A 21880-nucleotide genomic window follows, 5' to 3' on the forward strand; every position below is an offset into this window, starting at 1 on the left:
TGCTGGAAATGGCCCAACTTGATGATCACTTTAGATAAGCTATTACCAGCAGGACAGTGGGGTGGGAGGAGGTATTGTTTCATATTCTCTGTGTGTATATAAAGTCTGCTGCAGTTTCCACGGTATGCATCCGATGAAGTGAGCTGTAGCTCACGAAAGCTCATGCTCAAATAAATTGGTTAGTCTCTAAGGTGCCACAAGTACTCCTTTTCTTTTTGCGAATACAGACTAACACGGCTGTTACTCTGAAACCTGTCATTAGTTAGTAGAAGTCTTACTCCATGTGGTGTGGCCTGAGGCTCTACCTCTTAATTCACACAGGACTCTGCTAAACCTAAGCCAAACCAAATCCATCTCTACAGGTGGGACTCCACCTCCTGCTTTGGACAGGAACTCTGTCCCAATGCAAGTTTCTCACACCAGACCGAATGGTCATCTACTCATCTCTCAAGGTATCCTTGTGCCTTCTTTGCTGTGGCATCAAAGCTCTTGAACGCCTCTTTTTTTTTTTTTTAAACTCCTTGAACATAAAAGCAGGATTAATACCCTCTGTGCCGCCTCTGATCTTCAGTGGCCTGGAGTGAATAGCCCTCATAAGTCTGTATATCATTGCGTAACGGTAACTCAACAGGAAATACTAGCGTTTTGGAAATCGTGTCAGCGGACTTGGTAACACGAAGGGAGGGGAGGGGAGGGGAGGGAAAGGAAAGCAAAGCAAACCAGGAGTTGAGAGCAACCAAGTCTCATCTTAACTACTAGATCCTACAAAGACACAAGTCCTTTTTTTTTGGTGGTGTTAGAGGAGAGCTAGGGAGGAGTGAACACTAAGGCAAGTTGAGTTCTATGGCACAAAAATTACAAGAGGATCTCAAGTTATTAATGAGCCAGACCACAGCAGCAATGCACGGAACACACTGAGTACACAGAAAATCACTGACAATGTTAGATGCAAGAGCTTTTCAAAGGGAGAGCAGTACATCCTCACTGGACTGGCAAGATAAAGTTTGTGCAGTCCAGAGTCTGACAAAATATCTGACATCATCCTCTCTAACTTGTTAAACAATAAGTCATTGGGGAGATCTTCTTATGTTCAGTTCAGGGCCCTATCCATTGGACCGCAGAACCTCTTCTTATGACCTGAACTTGACAAAGGCAGAGGTTGTTTTGTTTTAAATCAGTACGCCGTTTTTGAGGGTAAAGATGCATCCAAGTTTTCTTTGAAAATTCATTTTGAATGATGATTTTGCACCTACCACCATTTTGATTTGAGCCTCATTTTCCAAAGTTATAAAATACAAACAATACTAAGGCCAGGTCTACACTACAAACCTATATTGGTATAACCACATCACTCATTGGTGTGAAAAATCTACACCCCGGAGCGACACAGTTCTATTGACCTAACCCCTCCACCCCCTTGCATGTAGATGGTGCTATGTCAATGGAAGAGCTTCTCCCGGCTAACTTAGTTACTGCCTCTCAGGGAGGTGTAGTATTGTACGTGAAGACAAGCCCTTACTCACCTACCTGTGGCTGTGAACATCTTAAGTCCTGTAGCTCAGATCTTGCTTATGTTCAGTATCACTGTGTTCCCCAACCTCCCAGATTTTACAGATGGGAAACCCGAGTCAGAGAGGTTGAGATCAACATTAACTTTGGGTGCCCATCGTTACACAACTAGGGGCTGTTTCTCTAGTGCTGATGAGCACCCCACTTTCACAGACTTCCACTTTGTAAAAACTGTGAAACTAAACGCAATCTGTGCAGGATTCCCCCAGTATGGCAACTAAATATCTAAAACCAGTTGAACAATATTTCCCTGAGTAGCAACATTTGCTTCCTTTTTTCAAAGCCATCATTTTGGACTGAAAAAAAGAAGGGGGATTCCTTTTAATTAACTGTGGGTAATATCGAAAGTAAAATCTATTATTAGCATTTAAAAGGGAATGGATTTTAAGGGAAGTATAAAAGCAGCTTGTTTTATCCAGTCTACCCTTTTCTTTCCCTAAAACCACACTCTGGTCCCTCCCATTCAAAAGCACAATAATCAAGTTAAAGCTTAGATTTAGCCATGAACACTTTCAATTCTTTTTTTATAGTCAAAAACACATGTGGGAAAGTTTCAGATAGGGGTATTACAATAATTCTCACTTTTCTACAGTATTTTCCAGTTACGGGTTTTTTTTTGGATACAACGGGAAATCAAAGATCTTGACCTCTTGTGATTAATCTAGGTATTTATACTGCCATTACATGGATTAATTATCCATGGCACGTTTGCAAGATATTAATATCTGTTTATACAGCACCAACAGAGTGCTAGGGGCTTTTCATACAGGCATTACTACTATGCAATATCCTGCCCAATTTTTCATTTGGATAATTTCATTATGTCTATCTAAATTCCCCTTAGGTTTCAGTTAGACACAGTATCATTCATTTCCACCCATAACTTTCTGTAGTGGTACTGTGTGCTGTTAAGCAGTGACTACCCTTTAGTGGTGTATGCAGAGAGTCCTCTGGATAAAAAGTACTTCTTCCAGCTCAGTGATGGAGCACATTCGCTAAGCAGTTTAAGAAATCTTGTATTGCTCTATGTATGGCGTCGATAAATAGAAGTTTTCAGTCCCCAGGGCTTTCCATTGGGCACCTATTGCAAGCACTAATTTCATTTAAAAACGAAGAACAGAAAAATATATAAGAACTACAAGTCCTCTCTGGGGAACTGAGTAACAGCTGCTTATTTGATAGATATCCACTTGAAAGGGCCAAGAAAGCCAATAGGCAACCACAATAAGCACACTTAAGTTACAAGACATATGTAGTAGACAGCATTTTGACCGGCATATGTTTGGTATTATATTAGTCAAATAGGCCAGGATACAAATAATTGAATTAGAACTGCCCTACACACATGCAGAAAAAGCTACCTATTTAAAATAGATACTGAAGGGGCAAAGGGCTGGTTTCTGATAGTCAGCTCTTGGAATAAGCAGCAATCCTAAATTACTGAATATCTCAGAAAAGCAACTTTCAAGAACAGCAGTTATAAATCCTCTAGGTCTGGATCTTATCTGCAGCAATGGACAAACCTCATGGTCATGTAGAGAGAGAGCGAGAAAGTGCGAGCGGGAAAAATCGAGCGCTCTACAGCCTTAGCTAACAGCCAGCTGCCCATTAGCTCATGCAGTAGAGGTTCATGCACTAAGCTCCAGACATCCCCAGTTCGATCCCGCCTGCCTACGAATCGAGTCTGTTGGCGTTACAGTCACACCACTGAAAATTTGGCATTGCAAGATTAATCTCCCCTGGCTTGTTACAGTTTTTCACTTGCCCCATGTCTTGACCCAACAATCAAAATGTAGCTGTTTGAAATGATGATTTTTAACACAGAAGGGTGTTAACAGACAAGACAACTAGGCAATGAAAAGGACCTGTTTCTAGAACCAGAATTAAAATACCCTCTTATTTTCTTCTACTATTACTGTCACAAATGACAACTTCCTTGAAAGCATAAGAAACTGGGATATCTGATTATTTATGGCAGCATCCGCAATGTGCAAGGTATTTTGCAGACACACTCAAGAAGAGATGGTCCCTTCTCCGTGGAAGTCAGTCTAAAGACAAATTAGGAGAAGGGGAACAAGTGTTATTTTAATACAAGTTAATTAGATGCACTATAGACAGCCTAGCAGAAGTGGGTCTAATAGGGTATGTCCATACTGCAAAAAACTAAACAAAAATCACACCACAACAGGGAGTCTGAGGCTGGGCAACTGATTTAGGCTCACCCGGCTCATGCTATGGAGCTATAAATAGCAGCGAAAACATTCCCACTCCCTCTGAAGCCTAGGATCTGAGACCCACCCCCTGTCACTAGGTGTCATAGCCTGTCATAGCCCAAGCAGGAACATCTAAATGGCTATTCTTGGTCCCATAGTGCAAGCCTGAGTCAGATGACCTGGGCTCAGACTTGATGCTGTGGGAGGCTTTTCTGCAGTGTGGATCTATTCTAAGAGAAACATAAAGCCCCAGTTTAGCAGAGCACTTGAGCATGTGCTTAGGTCCATCCTATTCAGCAAAGCACTTGAACACATGCTTTAATCCCAATACTTTAGCATGTGCTTAAGTGCTTTGCCAAATGAGGGCCTAAATAAGCAAAGCATTAGGTGTGGTGCAAAAGGAGTTGGGAAAAGGCATGCATAAGGGCCATGTGGGAGAAGACACACAGGGTATGTGTCCACAGATATTAAATACCTGCAGAGGGCCAAAATCAGCTGATTTGGGCTCGCAGGGCTCAGGCTGTGGGGCTGTAATACTGCTGTGGAGATGTTTAGTTTCAGGCTCCAGCCCAAGCCCAAATATCTACTCAGCAATTTTTAGCTCTGCAGCATGAGCTCGAGTCAGCTGACCCAGGCCAGCCATGGCCATGCCTCAGGTCTTTTATTCCAGCATAAAAATAAAACCTTTTTAGCAAAAACGCAGCAAAAAGGTTGATGAGATATGTTCCTGTTGATGTAAAGGACGGGACTCCTGCTCACTAGGTAAGTGAATTTGTCTATTTTAAATCTATTTCTCCAAGCACTGTATCTTTGGGGCAAAATAAGTCATTCTTTATTCTGAGAAAGTGCTTCGGTGTATCACTGCAACTGTGCTCTCAGAGGATCCCAGTGAGGGTCCAACTATTGAATTATTATTATTATTGAATTATTACCAGACCTATATGTTTGGCCAACTGTTAACTCAGCATGAAAGCAGAATGAAAACTGTTTGTTATATTTATTGGGATCCCAAATGACACCATTTTTCAGCAAGACAGCAGATGCCAGAAGTAGCTCAGAATGCCTGTTTTAATTACACAGTCTCTTCACACAGTTCACACGCAGTGAAAGATAGCATACTATCAGAAGAGGACAATTTTATGTATTGCTCAAATAAAGTGAAGTGGCATTCCAGGTTTAAGAACTGTGTCATTTACCAAGATAAGGATTTAACACATTTGTTGCAATACAGAAACAAACATGCATGTTTGAATTGAAAGGGCTGATCAATCCTATGAAGGGGTGACCAAGAGCAACGACAGCATGCAGCACTTAAAACAGCTCTTTACATTTTTAAAACACTCTACAACCACAATTAATCCTCGTGTCATCCCTGTGAAGTAAAGTAATACTCATTTTATACCACGTAAAAACCGAGGCACAAAGTAGTAACTAGCCCATAGACACAGGGGAAGAGCCAGGACTGTAACTTGAGCAATGGACTGGGAGCCAGGAAATGTAGTCCATTACATCATATTCCTTCAGACAGGAAATACTGCACTAAAGGGCTCAATTGCATTTTCACACACTGTGCTATGTAAGACCAGCTAATGTGCTTGTGCACAGACATTAAGACAGATTTTACACAAGACTTAGGTAAATACATGTACTGTAGCACTACAGAAGCAGAACAAAAAAAATTAAGACATTTGTCAGCCAGCCTCTATTTTTAAAAGCATTTACTCACAGCCATTAAGAGGATTTAAATAATTCTGACTTTATAATAAATAAAAGGATGATCTTTGGGAAGCCCTTCTGGAACTCACAGCTAGTCCAACCCCTTTTTCTACTCCCCCCCAAAATTCTAGTCACTCACCAGGAAATTCCTAACCTGCGCCAGGGGAAAAATAAGCAAACCCACCAATGAACAGATGTTGGGTGTAAGAATTTCACACTAACCTGAAATGTGACACAAACTCTTTCAAACATAACTGTTGAGCACAATTTTATATGTTTGAAGAAGGCAGTTTACGTTTGGTTGGTTCCCCCTTCCTCCAGCAACTGCTGACAGAGCCACAAGTGACATTAGGTATGTGTATGTTGCTCAGTGTGCGAAGGCCTCGGCAGAAGTGTGGTTTGATGATTTTGCATATCCTGGTGAAATGTGCAGCATGACTGAAGACACGTCCCCCATTTAAGCAAGACAGTGACAAAGGACATTTTTTAAAGCATACTAAGTATCTACATTGCTGATTGCCCCTTCGAGAATATAGAGCTGCCTTCACAAGTTTCATGACTCGCAACATTGTGAATGGAGATAGAAGTAAAAACACACCAACTTTTTGTAACTGCAGGAAACAGAGGTTTTTGGGTTTTTTTAAACATACTTGTATTACACATTTAGTAATTCTTAAACCTTCCCCTCTTGCTAATCCAACCCCCACACTTTTATAATTGGCAATCCCATTTAAATATGTGCTGAGAACATGAAAAACTCATACCTTGGCATACAAGATCTCTCATCAGTGTTAACAGCCCTACTGGACGTTTTTTCCAAGCTCCCTACAGGGGATTTGAAAGGATAAAAAAAATGCAATTTAAAATATTTCAAAACATTTTTTAAAAGGATACTGTACCATACAGTTTACAGAGCAGTCATGGTTTTGGTTTGAATTTCAAGCCATTAACTATTTTGTTCCATCAAACAACTTTTGGCTACTGGAATCAAACTACCCCAAACACACAAAGGTGCATTGGCATCACCTCTGGAATAATGCAAGTTTGACTGTTTTAACACACACTGAATAACTGATTCACAGATTCTAAGGCCAGAAGGAACCACTGTGATCATCTAATCTGACCTCCTGTGCCCACAGTACTTCCCCCAAATAATTCCTAAAGATCTTTTACAAAAACTTCTAATCTTGATTTAAAAACAGTCAGACTCCACCATGACACTTGGTAAATTGTTCAATGGTTAATCACCCTCACTGTTAAAAAATTACCTCTTATTTCTCATCTGCAATTTGTCTAGCTTCAGCTTCCGGCCATTAGATCATGTTGTACCTCTTGTGAGACCGAAAAGCCCATTACCAAATATTTGTTCCCCAGGTAGGTATTTATACACTAATCAAGTCACCCTTAACCTCCTCTTTTCTAAGCTAAATAGATTGAGCTCTGTAAGCCTATAACTATGAGTTATGTTTTCTAATCCTTTAATCATTCTCGTGGCTCTTCTCTGAACCCTCTCCAATTTATTAACATCCTTCAACTGTGGACACCAGAACTGGACACAGTATTTCAGTAGCAGCTGTCCCAGTGCCAAATGCAGAGGTGAAATAACCATGGGTTTATCTTCAACCTTCCCAAGGTCCTCCAAGTCCATAATTTTTCTCTCCCCTTTCACCTCCCAAGGATAGGCCGTACTAGTCCTGCAGAGCTCCTCAACTCAGCAGACCTGGGCACAAAGTCCCAAGGAAGAGCCTTGAACACATACTCTTCTCTTGGTACCTTTCTAAACAAAACCATTACTATTAAGTACATCCACGAGAGGCCAGGGTCAATTAGAAAACCTGAAAGTGAATACAGTTGACCAGTCCCCTGCATTCGTGATCTTCTCAAATCACCCATGGAAATTGCTTTTGAAATTGGAGACAATGTATATTGGATCAACAAGATTTGGAAAAGACAAATAGTACAATATAGTTTTATGGTATGACTTGCAAGCTCAGTCATTAAACACTTTATACAATTACAATTGCATCCGATGAAGTGGGCAGTAGCCCACGAAAGCTTATGCTCTAATAAATTTGTTAGTCTCTAAGGTGCCACAAGTACTCCTTCATACAATTACTGTGATACATATAATTAAGGAACTGAATCATTATCGTGGTCATTAAGCTCCTTTCTAAAGAGAAATTAGAAGTACAATGCTCCTAGACAGAGGTTTCCAGAAGCTCAGAGAGCAACACACTTCCCCAAATTGCAATGGAACAACATACTTTTATAGCAAGCCTCAATAATTTGATGCTGTTCTCACCAGCCTACCTTCTCCTATTGTTCATTCTTACATCACATTATGCAAATAGCTAAATAAGCGGACACTGTATAGAAAGTATTGTGTTATACTAAACCAGTGCTACAACGTAAGGAAGGTTTTTACAAAGTGTTTTTATCAATTGCTTTATGTTTTGTTCCAATATTTACTCTCTAAAAAACTCGAAAGGTTTTTGATTCTGTTCTTTTTAAACTTAAAATCAACTCCACAGTGTGAGGCAAAGACCATGAAATATTCAGCTGCTCCATAACCAGATATTAGTCAGTCTTTTGAGCAAAAACCAATGAAAAACACTGGCCAACCAACAAAGGCAATAAACAAACGCTGAATTGAAGGAATGCCAAGATACCATGCTTTCCAACAGCTGGATTTACAGATACAACATTGCTCTCCAATCTCAATGGAGCTGGGATAGGTCTTCAGAAGATTTCTAACCCACAGAACTGGGGAGGGCAAAACTGGACCTTCACTTTAGAAGCTAGCAGGGCACATTGAGAGCTACATGATGCTCTTGCTTCAGAGCAAGTATTATAACTTCCAAGAATTACCTGGTTTTCTCCTTTCCCAACAAGCGTGCACGCACAATTCACACTATCCTGCCAGTGTTTCAGACACTCAGGATACCATGTTTTTTGCTTATTGCCTCCGCTCATGTAATCTGAGGGCTCCGGAAGTATCATTTTTTTTACTCCCCAAAGTCTTTCTGTTCCCAAGTGCACCCAACAGCTCTAAAACCAAAATACAAATAAAAAGCCCACTATATATTGAAATCTCATGATATTCTGGGGCCTACCTCAATTTTTGAACACTGGAGTTGGCAACACTGTACTCCATTATTGTCTGAGTCCACAACTACTCTGTATACTACTATCTTGCAGGTGTGAAATTAACACAGGCTACATTACAGGACACCACAACTTGTATATAGCTCTCTTTATACTGTAGTTTGCCCTGTGACTCCTCACAAACAAGACTTACAAGCCAAAAGGCACTTAAAGAAAAAAAGACTGGTGGGTACTTAGGGACCGTGGTTCTCAAAGTTTTTCTTATTATGGTACATGCTTCCATATCAATTCACAGGTTATCTCCCATCCAACTGTCCCAATTCAAGTCAGGCAACTTCTCCGTTGCGCTTGGTTATCTGAAACAGTATTTAATAAATATCAAGGAGATAACATTAGGAAAAAAAACAATAACTTGCTTTAATGCCTTGGTGGTGATGGCTGCTTCATTATATTCCCAGTATTTTAGAGCTGCTGTTTATTTCCTCTTTGTGACTAGGACTTCAGACTTAATACTGAATCCTCCTCCTCCCCATCCCTCCCCATTGCCTGCATCCAATGTTCAGATTGTTAACTTTCTTTAAAGGTTGTGACCTTTAATTTTGGGAGTCTGTAAACTGAAATGCACTTGCCTCTTCACCAAAGAAACACTGAAATAAAACAAAACAGCTGTGCAGAGAGCAGAAAGAGGTTTAGGGTTTTTGAGTTTACTGGATCCCAAAAGCTCTTGAAAATGCAAAGAGCCAAATTAATTCTTAGTGTAAACCGGTACAGATTGATTTGCAGAATCCTGAAATTGTGCTATATTTAGCAGGAAACTGCTTGAAGACTGAAAGATGCTTCACCACAGGAACAGCTGCAGCTCCATGGACCACCCACAAGTCATGCCATGAACCACGGTTTGAGAACCACTGGTTTAGCCCCACAATGTAACTTTGGGCCTATTAATAAAAATTTTAAAATTTTAACCTCCCAGCACCTCTTTATAAACAGCCCTTTTAGAAATAAACGTATTGAACATAAAAGCTTTCACCTTAAAAAGATTCTCTTCAGATCCCACTTCCTTATACTTGGCAACCACCTCCCCACACACAGGCTACATCATAGCAGTCAGGCTTCTGGTAGATGCATGAAAAGGATTTTCTTTGGAGCCAAGCAAGTCAACTGCTGAAGCTGACCACCACTAGAAACTCCCCTCCTGGAGCCGATTGTATGGCCCACACAGCACTCCTCGCCGTTGGCTGTCCTGGAGTACAGTCAGACTGGGAGTTAAAGAAGAGAGCCACATCTGGGTTACAGTGTGATGTGGGCCCGGAGTCAGAAGGTGAACTGAATGAAATTGCTTTGTCTTAGCCTAATTTCACCAGAACAAACTGCAAAATAATCACCCAATTTTGAGAAGTCTGTTTCTCCCTCACTGTGCGCAGGCCACTACCATCGCTGTCAGCGGGAGTTTGGGAAATGGAACAGTAAGTATTGGTGAGCACACACAGCCCCTAACAGGGTCAGAAATGTTCGCAAATGCACATACAAAACTGCATTTGCAATTAAATGATAGTATGAGAATAAGGCACAAAATTATTATTAAATAATGATACCTATTTCTTAATTAGCACTTTTCATCAGTAGATCTAAAAGTGCTTCACAATCTTTTTCACGTATTGATCCTCACAACACTACTCAGAGAGAGAACCATTACTATCCTCATTTTACAAACAGGGAATTAGGGCACAGATAAGTTAAATGACTTGACTAAAGTCACGCAAGAGGGTCCATGCTAGAGCAGGGAAATAAACCCGTCTCCCCTGTGGCCTAGGCCAGTGCTGTATCCACTGGACCACTCTTGCTCCCAACTTGGAGCCTCTCTCGGGGGGTGGGGGCGGAGCCTGCGGGAAAATCAAGGTCATGGACTTTCAGGCATACAAGCCATTTGTATGTAGTACAATAACATTAAGGCAAATTCTGCCCCTGAACTTTACAGGACAGGGCCATATCATTTCTGTGGTGGTATTTCTCTCACTCTGTCATCCAACCGTCCAGCCCACTGAGGGAGTCTCCGTATTGATGATGATCAGCCTAATTATGATTTACAAGTCTAGTGCTTTTGAAAGAATACGAGAATCCTCAAGCACTTACCACCTTGCTTTGGGTAACATATACCTACAATTCAGATATAAGCCTAAAATGACCCTATGTTTCCTCTCTAGTTACCAAGCATCTTGTAAAACGCCCTTGGTATGCACATCAAAAAGGCATCAGCAGCTCAGAACTGCATTCCAGTCCAGTCTTCATCGTGTCACGTTAACCAGCGGAGAAGCTCCATGACCACAAACTCCCTCAGGGCAGCTTTTTGTGTGTTGGTGCCACTGCCTTTTTCTTTAGAAGTTTCAGTTACTAGCACAAGTTAATCAATATAAGTGTAACTTTTAGTTTAATACAGAAATTCCATAGAAATAATTCTCTTTGAATGGACCCTGACACCTACTGTTTGTCAACCACCAGAAAATGACAGAAATAAATCGATTGTTCAGAGAGACCTGCTTGAAACACTTTTTGCCAGTCTGTGGAGGACAGTAACATTCTCTCTTCCCATGAATCATTGTAAAATCAATGTTTAAATAGCCTGCCTGCTGTTCCTCTTGTATTGAGCTTTACTAGTCAAAGATGCATGGTATGCTGTTGCTTTTGTCCAGAGTTATTTGCATCAACCTTTCAGTAGCTAGGTTTATTCTCAAATCCAGATCGGCTTCCAAAACCCCGTTCTTTTCCTTTCCCTTCTGCAATACCATCAATTTCTTCCCAATAGAGACATTCACCTCTATTGCTGTCCCTTGATTTTAAGTATCTTTTTACACCATAAGGAATATCCCCCAAGGCCAAAACGGCAGTTGAATGGTCCACCTCCTACTGAAAAATCAACAGGAGTTGGGTACCTAACTGCGCAAGTCTATCTTTGAAAATATATTCCTCATTTTGTCCATGCCCTTCCCATCTACTACTGAATTTTTTACAAATACATTGAATTGTTTACATTTTCCCAAAGTGCAAATTGGTAACAGATGGGATGCTTTTCACAATCTCTGGCCTGCAGTACAGAGGGTTCAGTTTGTATCATTTGTCTCTACCAACAACAGCTATTTGTTGTTGTGTCTGCAGGCATGCATTTAGAGACCATGTTTTTCCTGGTTTATGTTAGCTTTAATTATTTTATTGTAGATTGAAATTCACATTGCCATAACAATTTTTCAGAGGAAATTCAAAAAGATAAAGAGTTTGCACTTTAACTATCCAAACCATACCCTACAAAAAAAGTCTTAAAGCACTTAGTTGTTTAGGTACCTGCTTAAATGTAGTATAATCTAGTAGCAATTTAAATGCTATACATTCTAATAGTAGGGCTTTGGTAACATTTGAGAATTTGTATGTCTAACACTTCCCAACTCTCAAACTCAAAATAATTTACAAACAATCAATCAATCTTCAAAACCTTCCCAGTGCAGTAGGTAAGTATTATTATACCCATTATACAGATGAAGTTCAGAGGTGAAGCAACTTGCCCAAAGCCATGGAAAGAGACTTAGTGGAAGAGCTAAGAATTCAGGAGTCCCTGGCTTTTGATCCTGTCCTAAGACCACACCGTTGTCTATTCTCTCCCCCCTGGCCCCAATGTATACACTTTTGCTATTAATATGCTGCCCTCGTATGTCCTAGGCTTATACCAAAAAAAAAAAAATACAAGCCAAAATGTCAAAATTCAAAATCATGAGTATCAACACGAAAGTGTTATGAGAATAAGTTTGAAAAAACCACATCAAGAGCCTCTGGATTTTACACAGGGGAATATGGCTGCAAGAGTCATCTTTAGTCTCAAATACAATGACTGAGGGGAAAACACCTTTGAAGTTTAAATCCTAAGACCCACTAGTCACTATTGAACAACAACTTTTAAGAAGGAGAGAAATAAATACATATTTTGAGAATCATGTCTTCATTTTAAATGAAACAGCCATCAGTCCAAATGCAAGTCATAGAAGCGTACAGTATGGCTATGTTCAATAATGGTAAATAATCGATAGTGCTGAAAGTTAGCTTAAGAGAAATTCTGAATGGGTTCTGAGTGAATGCTTAGATCTTGAAAATCAGAGCAGGTCGTATTTATGATTCTGGAAGTGTTCCTCCTGCTGGAATCGCACAGCGATAAACTTAGTGGGTCCACGCCCAGGAAAATAAGTTCTGAGGTGTCCCTTGTTTCCATACAACTGGAGACAAAACTCATGTGTCAAGAAGAAACCTTCTCCTCCAATAAAGACTTATTCCAAAGAGAAGCCAGTTTAAAAAAAAAAAAAAAAAAAAAAAATCTATAGATTCAGTTTATATCATACTGACTGAGTTTCTGAATAACTGCAGAATCTTCTACTTGCATTCATTCATTGCATTTCTTAGTGCATGGAATGTTACGAATAGCGAGTATGATTTTTAGATATGCTGTGTACATGGCAACTCCCAACGAAGATGGCTCAGTACCTCTGAAAGCCAGCCACAGTATCTTACTGGTTATGTCTTCTCAATATCAAATTACTCAGAAGTATTACTAATCTGCAGTTTATGATATTTCAGTGATGTCAGCTTGAATATACTACACCTAGGCCTTTCAGGTTATTAGCATTTGTAACAACAACAAAATAAAGCTTTTTTTTCCTGGCACATCACTCCCCAAATCCCAACCATTTAACATTCCTTCAGCAGTCCCAGTTTATGCACTTGTTCTTTAGCTCTGAATAGCTCCAACCCATGAAACTGACTAGAAATGGCATGAAGCAGACAGGTAGGGGTCAAAAAAAGGAGCATGTTTTGTGTGTGAAGTGTCCCAGATTCAGAATAACCCAAAAGAGAATGATTTTTCCATTTTTGTCAGGATTTTGCAAGTTATTAGTTTAAAAGTTTACAGCTGTTAAGTCTGATTCAAATCTCTTGAAATGTCACACCCACCCACTGGGGAGCTCAGCTGGCAGCTAGGGCAGTTTGCACACTGAACTGTCTCAGATTTCTGCTCCAACATATATAAGCCATGAAGATCTACAGCTGTAATTTCAGGTACAGCAGCAATTTACCCTATAAGCCTTTAAACGTTGGCAAGCGTGCGGACACATTTGGATTTCCTCTTTGTAACGAGTTACTGATGTCAGTCCATTTTCTCTAGTGGATAATGTGGGCACAACTATTCTGGTCAGGCTCAGCAAAGAAGCCATAGATACCAACTACACTCTCACTTTGAAGAGGGCCCTTCGAGAGCAAATCATTACCTGTGTCCTTCCATGAGGGATGAACTGAGCAGATTTCAGCAAAGTCTGCTAGTCTGTGCATAAAAACAGCTAAACAACTCCCGAGGTCCAAACTCACCCCGAAGTCCTCTGTACCATTCCAACCCCATTTAGACCTCAGCTGAAGCTTTGAATTGGAGCTGAGGTGCTAGAAGAAGGCCCCTCTGTACTAGAATAAGTTTCACCCTAGAAAAATTACCCATTAAGGGAAAAAATCTCTCTGAAGAATGAGTTACAGCTTCCAGATGAGCAAGTTCTTTTTATTTTAGTCACTAAAAAATGAGTCATATGCAAGTAACTTGGCTTAAAAAAAAAAGTGGGGGAGAAGGGGCAGGAACATAGAGGAAGCTACTCATATTTAAACTCCGACTTACTGAAGCGAACCTTGCATCTTAAACATGCTGTACTATTAACTGGGTAAGACGGCCAAAACAGAGCAGGAAATGATACTGAGAGCGGTGACTAATGCTTCCACTGAGCTTCAAGTACACATCAAATGGGTAGTTTTATACAGACATGGCCACATCTGAAAAGATCAGAAAACTGAACCATTGCCATCAATTGGAATTATTCAAACAATACTCAGGCAGATGGAAATATTTTGTTCTAAAATTTTGAGTGTTTATTATGCAGAATGGACAAAGCTAAATATTTACTCCTCTCCCACGGTTTTTATTCTCCCCAGAACACAAAGGGAATTTCATTCTTCAGGAAAGAAGGGTGCTGCTTATAAACAGCCTTCTTCCCTTTGGATTTTTTCACCCTTTTGCAGTGCACCCAGAAACATCAAACTTACCTTGAAATGGACTGACTGCAAACTTGGATATGGCTATTCAGAAGATGGTGGGGAGGTTATTATCGTCGCTACCTTTAGATTTCATTTTGAACAAGCTTTGCACTCAAGCCTTTGAAAGTTTACTTCATATATTCTAGAAGTGTTGCAGAAATCTGGACACTCTTGGAGCCCAAAAAGGAATCTCTAGTCCACACAATTGGAAACTTTACTCTTATGATCTGAAGGGACATTAGAAAATGGCCCCAGGATAACAAACTTTTGTTTTCAGTGATTACTCTTTGTAAATTTATGTCTGATTAATCTTAATGTGCAGAGACTGTAGCAAAGCCACATGGGTAGATCAAAGTTGCCAAGTGAAAAACTAATTTATGCCATGCCATCTGTGAATTAACTTATCAAAATTGTTTGATGTAGTCTTCCAGAGACTTTAAAAAGAAAACATTCTCATCTCTACAAGAGAAATATGCAGCTTTCCTATGAATGAACAGTAACTTAACACACCAATTGTATTCCGTATATAGGTGAGTGGGCAGCTCTGCTACTGACTTGTCATGTAACTTGGGCAAGTTATTTTACTTCTCTGCCTCAGTTTGTCCAAATGTAAAACAGGGACAGTGACCCTGCCCACCTTTGCCCAGTGCCACAGGCTCTACAGATGAAAAGCATTGTATAAGAGTTAAGTGTTTATCATCAATAAAGCCAGGAGCAGTATTCACTAGGAAGTACTATTTTAGTCAATGGAACTTAGTAAAATTGGGAATCTAGTTATAGACCTTTCTGGTGAAATCACACTTGACTTTCTGTTAAAGAAACAAGAATTTGTCCATACATGTTAGCCAATAACTGAACCAAACATAAACCTGAAGATGAAGGACCAGTCGTCTTGCTTGTTAAGATTGGCCTAGAAATTGGGTTCAATTGCCAGCTGTTCCACAGCCTCTCTGTCGGATACTGGGCAAGTCACTTCATCTGTCTGCGCCTCAGCTCCTCCTGCCTATTTAGATTGTAAACTCTTTGAGGTAGGGACCATCTCTCACTAAGCACCCAAAATAAGGGCTACTAGGTACTCCTCATACAAATAATAAAAAGTCAGGGACTAACAAGAACATGCCACTTCCCTATCTGAAGGTGGAGGAGGACAGGAACTGAATCCTGACCTCAAAAGATTTCTGAGTGGATGTAGCCTGAATGAGTTTGTCATTTGAGTATGGAAAGACAGACCCAATTATGGCTCTTTTCTGAGATGAGACTGCATCTCTTTACATAACCACCCACTCATGTTGCCAGGACCTTCCCTTTGAAGGCTGCTCAGGCTGCCAAAACACTATTGCAAACAGCACAGTTCTCCCTCCTCCCCTAAAACCAGAAGGGAGCTCTCCCAACCTGTTCTCCCTGGTTTGAGTAAGCTGTGCTCCCTTCCACCTTGATTGATGCAGCAAGAGTTGCCCCACCCTGTTTGCATCTTTCTCTAGCAGCTGTAACCCTTTGAGATTGCTCAATCCAAAGTCATAGGCTGGTGACAGGGGTAACAGTCCTTGTCTAAAGGATGACAAGGGTGCACGTCCCTCTACATTACAGCACTTTCAATTTCTGCTGAAGCTAAAGAAAGCCCTGCTTTGCATGTGTAATATCATGGTGCAACGAACTAATTATGTTTCTTCTCCCACCCCAACAAAAACTACATAGGCAGAAAACAAATCTTTTAGTCAAAGAACTGGAAACAAGAAAAGGTAAAGTTTAGCTCCTACTTACTCCTTCCTTCAGAGAAAGAGAGAGAGTACACTCTTAACTATTCACTGTCCTGTTCCCAACCCCCAACACATCTTCAACCTTTGTGCCCCATTTACAGAATAATGAGTCTTTCCATCCCTCAAATGTAGGCAGTCAACCAAGCTATCCCCCACCAAGGCAGGATTTTTCCCCATTGTATATTTATCCTTTCTTGATGCCCGCTTCCTGTGCGCCAGGACCCACCCCTCTCGTTTAAAACCTCTCTTAATAATCAGGACCCTCACAGACTATATATTCCAGGCCTTTATTTTTTGTACAAAAACTCATCCAAATTACGAAGACAAGGCTCCTGACCTGGGGAAACTACCTTGGGTTTTTGTAAAGCTCTTTGTACACTTGCAGCATTCTATCACGGTTAAATATTAGCCTTTTAAATGCTTTGAAGGGTATTAAATAACAACATGCAACCAGGTCCTCTCAATTTTAAATGATAGGTAGACAACAGCTCACTTAATTATACTGGCTCTGGTTAAGTTCAAGGGGTTCATTAAAAAAATTATACTTGTGAATTATCAGGGGGTAGCTGTGTTAGTCTGTATCCACAAAAACAACAAGTGGTTTTTTACCCATGAAAGCTTATGCCCAAATAAATCTGTTAGTCTTTAAGGTGCCACCGGACTCCTTGTTATACTTGTGAATGTGTGTTTTTGTTTTACTTGTTATGGGTAAAACCTAAGGTGTCCAAAATACACCATATTACTCTATTCTGTTCAGCTTGTTTTCTTTGTGCATTTGACAGCATTTTGAGTACACTTGGTATCCCTTTCATCTGTGCATGGCCCCGAACCTACAAACTACAGTGCCTGGGCAGATTGCTGTGTTTCTGAGGAGCCCACTAAAGTCAATGGGGCTCCATGAGGGTGAAGCAGTCTGCCCACGTGCTCAGCTATAAGACTGGGGCCCCACTCTGTTTCCCTTGTTTGCACAAGTCTTCTACACAGCAAGAGAAATACCAACTTTTTGTCAAGTTGACAGTGTCTCTTCAGACACTATCGACCCCTGGTCCCTACCCTTGCTATGGGGTACCAGCATCCTCCTTGCAGATAGGGGCCTGAGACGTTTTCTTTAACATTTCTCACAAGTGCTACCACCAGTTAGTAACAGCAATGAGCGTACTAGGATCGTCAGGCTTCAGTTGGCAGCTGCCACTTTAAATATTCTGTTATACAGTCCTACACATAATAAGGCTACATCACAAATAATTGTGGCTACATGGAGCTCTGTTTACACGAGGGCTCCCATTACTGCTACCCTCAGTGAGAAAACATTGGGAAAAAATGCTAGTGTAGATGTAGACTTAACGGTCTTCAAAGTATTCCTTTTTGGAAGTGCTGACTACCAGACTCCTTCAAAATACTAAAAGCATGAGCACCATCAAAATAAAAATATAGACTACTTTCAATGGAAGTAGCATTCAAATCACACTGGTAAATCATTACACTTTGAACTTAACATTTTCCAAACATGGCATAAAAAGAATCTACACTAAGACAACGTATATGGTTCTCTTACTTCAAGAATTTGCTCATAGCTGAGTTACATATACTTGAAAATAGGGAGCTAGAATCAAAGTGCTGACACAGACTCAACTACAGGCTTGTAGACAGAGATGCTATAATTAAACAATGTGGATTGCATTTTTCCTGAAGAACTGCAAACCTTACAAAAATTAGACCTACAACCCTACTTTTAAAAAGTGTGGGGGAGGGAAGAAGGGGAAAGGCAGACACCAAAAGACAACCAGCAAAAACATCAACTCCTACAGAGAACAACAACATAGCCACCAAAATGTTTTGCTGCTACACGTATTTGCACTGCAAACCAAGATTATTATTCAGTATTTCAGTCCTCTGCTGTTCACTGAAAGGCTCATGTTGTGGCACTACTGAGATACAGATCAGCTGAAGGGAGGAAAGGAAGTAGAAGGCGAGCAAGCATCAACATTTACCAAATTGGCAGGGAAAAAAAATAGATGCTACCCCCTTTTTGTACTCTGGCTTCCACATCCCTTGCAACACCCTCTTATTGTTGGTAGGCTACGTCTGTGCTGAAATCAAAATATTTAATTTTTCAAATGGAAATATGTTGCTAGTGTTTTAGAGTCTGGGGATAGAGACATTTAAATGAATGCCTGTAGATAAACTGCCACCAGTTCCTTCAAGCTGTCTGTACTACAGAAACAAATGTCACTTTCTCCATTTTCCGCCAAGAGATGGGCAGACACTTGGAACATTACAGCCATGTGTTCTCGTTATTTTTACCTTGGAGTTAAAAGTGATTTACTGCAACTATTACTATAAACAAGCCTGTTTAATTTTGAACATGCGAACCTCATATCACATGCCAAGTTCAAAGTTACTATAAACCAAGTCATGAAAAATTTCTTACGATTTCCTCCAAAAATTAATCTCTCACACAAATACTCAAGCCCCAATCTAAAACCCACCATTTTTGGAATGGGAAGTTTTGTCTTGATCAACACTGTACTAAAACGGAAAGCCCACTCTTCTTAAAGAGATACGTACTGAAATGTACAGGAGGAAAGATGGTCTGTGTTAACACCACAGGACTGGAAACAGGAGACCTGAGTTCTACACTCAGCTTTGCCAAAGACCTGAGCTTCCCAAATTGAAATCTATGGACTATTACCGGTCCATTGAGAGATAGCAGGACATATAAGCTGGCTTCTCATTTTCAGCTGGTAAACTGTATTAAGAGAAGCTAAACGTCTATTAAATACTTTCCTAATATGAATTCTTCATGTCAGCAATTGTGCAGTTGCCACAGAACGTTATACAGTCAAGAATGGGAAGGGACGTGGACTGTGTAACCATAAATAGAAGGGAAGGTATCCATCAGACTCACACTACAGAGACACGGTTCATATGAAAAAAAAAATTACTGAGTCCAGGGCAGAGATCTCAGCCACACCTCTGGCAAGTCACTTAATCACTACAATCAATTTCTCATCACTTAAACATGCGTATTACATCCTCCACCCTTTGAGAGGTTTTAATGAATTTATTTTTGTGAGGCAAAGACCACCACAAAAAATCAGTATAAATAAATGGACAAAGTGCTATTCTCAAATTGAATTTAGTGCTATTCTCAAATTGAAATTAAAACATGATTTGACCGATGTCTGTTCATCTCACAGTCTATCTGCATTATTGTAACAGTCCCCATCTCTGTAGCAGTTGACACTTAAATAAAATTATCTTGTACAGTTACAGCAGTGGTAAGAATCAATTGCGCAAATACTCAAAAGTAACACAGAAGAAGTAGTATCACTATTGCTTCAATTATTTTCAACAATGTCATAGCCAATATGGAATAAAGTATAATGCAGAAACTATATAATTACCTATCATATACATATTAGAATTGTTAAACCAGTTACTATGCAACACAGCAGACTACTTACTCTGTACTGCAGATATAATCTTTTCAGTTAATAGAGTATTTTTTCCCTTTTAAATTCAATCCAGGTAATGGCCTACATTATTTCTTTTAAGAACAAGAAAACCATTTAGTTCCAGGAACTCCAAAGAGACCGAATTAGGATTTTTGTACATCTGTAAGTTAAACATCAGGCAAGTGTTTTTTTGGACATTCATACATAAATTTGTTCCTGGTGAGTGCAGACACTTTGTATGCCAACACTTTCAACTAGAAGTGAATCCGCATAGGTGAGTAATAATGCCCTAAAAATAAGACTTACGAATATGTTAAACAAAATAATTTAACTACATTATTGAATTGCTTCTTGGCACTGAAATAGTCCAGGGTCTAATTTTATTACTAAGTGTTTAATTCAATTTGAAGTGCACATGGAAAATGCATTATTTGATTTAAAAAAGGAACTTTCAGCCAAGATTGATTTGGTTATGGCAACATTCTAGTTACACTGCTTACTCAAAATGTATGGTAACCACAACAAATCAGTTTAAATAACTCTTAAATAGGTCAATTAATCTCTGTTTCCAGATACCACAATAAGTTCAGTGGACACATTTACCCGCTTGGCAAAGCTAATGACTAGCCAAGAAAATGATCAGCTATTTGAAGATTGCTTTTGTTCTTCATGTGCATCATTAGCTATGTAGTTTTACAATAAAAAAATGGCAATGCTCAGAGTTCAGTATGTTAGGGACAGCTAAGGCTACATGCTAGTGCTAATGCTTCTGTACAGTCTCCACTGAGTTCAGCTGGCACAATGGTCACCTTCAAGCCCTCTTCCATGAAAGATTCACACAAAAAGGACATATCCTTTCCTACAATTCAGCTGAGTATGTGCCCTCTATGAACTACTCTCACCAAGAATCCTAGTTCCTACAATAAACCTTGAAGGATCTCACGTTATGAGAGTTGTGACTTTTATAACTTAGGACCCAATTCTGCAAAGCACCTGAGCAGTCCCGGTCAGCTTCAGTGTGACTACTCACATGATTAAAGTTAAACACCTGGTCAAAAGTTTTGCTGATCTGAGACCTTAGTTCTGTACTGCAGTTCATTCAAGATAAATCTGAGAGAAACATTTAAAAGAAGCGATTCATTTAGTCTTTGAAAATACACCTGCCTCAGCCTTTTTCTTTTTCAAACAAAACTTTTAGTCCGTAAGCATCAAAATATGCACTTCTAAGAGATGGACTGCCCACCTCCTTGCCGTGCATTTTGAAATGCTTGCTACCAGCACTTCAGCTAGGGAACAAATACTCTGTGCATCTACAGCCTGAAGTGCTCAAACAGCTAGGGTTATTTTGGGTCCTGTTGGTCTGCATTTCCAGAAAGTTGCTAGGGACATGTGTCAAATAGACAAAGACAGAGGAGAGAAAGCCAGAGACCAACACATACTGCATCCTCAAATTAGACCAAATCACTATGTCACTGGCTGTAACTGGCAGGCTCCCCTCAAAATGGACTGCAGTACCACTGCAGATTTAATACTAATGAGTGCGACCCTGGGAACAGAAGGACAGCAGCCTACCTAAGATGTGCTTCCACAGGAAGTGCTGTGTATCTCTACTGTGGAAACACAGCGTCACAGTGAATTACACCGTTCAAATGTAGCAAACCACACAAGAATAAAAGGTCCTCCTAAGAAGGCATTAACACACAGGTGCACTTGGGCATTTCTCGGCTGTTGACCTCGAGCTAATAAAAGTTTTCAGCACAGGATTTTTTACAATATGGAAAAGTTCTTGAGGAAGACGACTCAGATCTTTCCTTTCTCTCTCCACCACCATCAAAACAAGTAAATGTTACAGGATACAAACACTAGACAAATTGATTTTGTGAGTGGTCATCTTTAATTTGTTGTCTGCTGACTTGTACTGTATGTCATTCATTTCAAATCATATATAACTTACACA

At 40.0% G+C, this 21880-nt stretch overlaps 1 protein-coding gene across 6 annotated transcripts in view; it reads right to left on the reverse strand.

Moving 5' to 3' along the window:
• RAP1A (RAP1A, member of RAS oncogene family) overlaps positions 1 to 21880 on the reverse strand; it is a 69371-nt gene that overhangs the window by 28686 nt on the left and 18805 nt on the right. For 3 of the 6 annotated variants that reach the window (XM_084611456.1, XM_084611455.1, XM_084611457.1), the window contains one exon: positions 6263 to 6323. The exons of the other annotated variants lie outside the window; for them this stretch is intronic. The gene's annotated coding sequence lies outside the window, so the exon portion shown is untranslated. The remainder of the gene's footprint in view (positions 1 to 6262; positions 6324 to 21880) is intronic. 6 annotated transcript variants of the gene reach the window in all.

Source organism: Lepidochelys olivacea (genome assembly GCF_965140295.1).
Source record: "Lepidochelys olivacea isolate rLepOli2 genome assembly, chromosome: 21".
NCBI lineage: Eukaryota > Metazoa > Chordata > Testudines > Cheloniidae > Lepidochelys > Lepidochelys olivacea.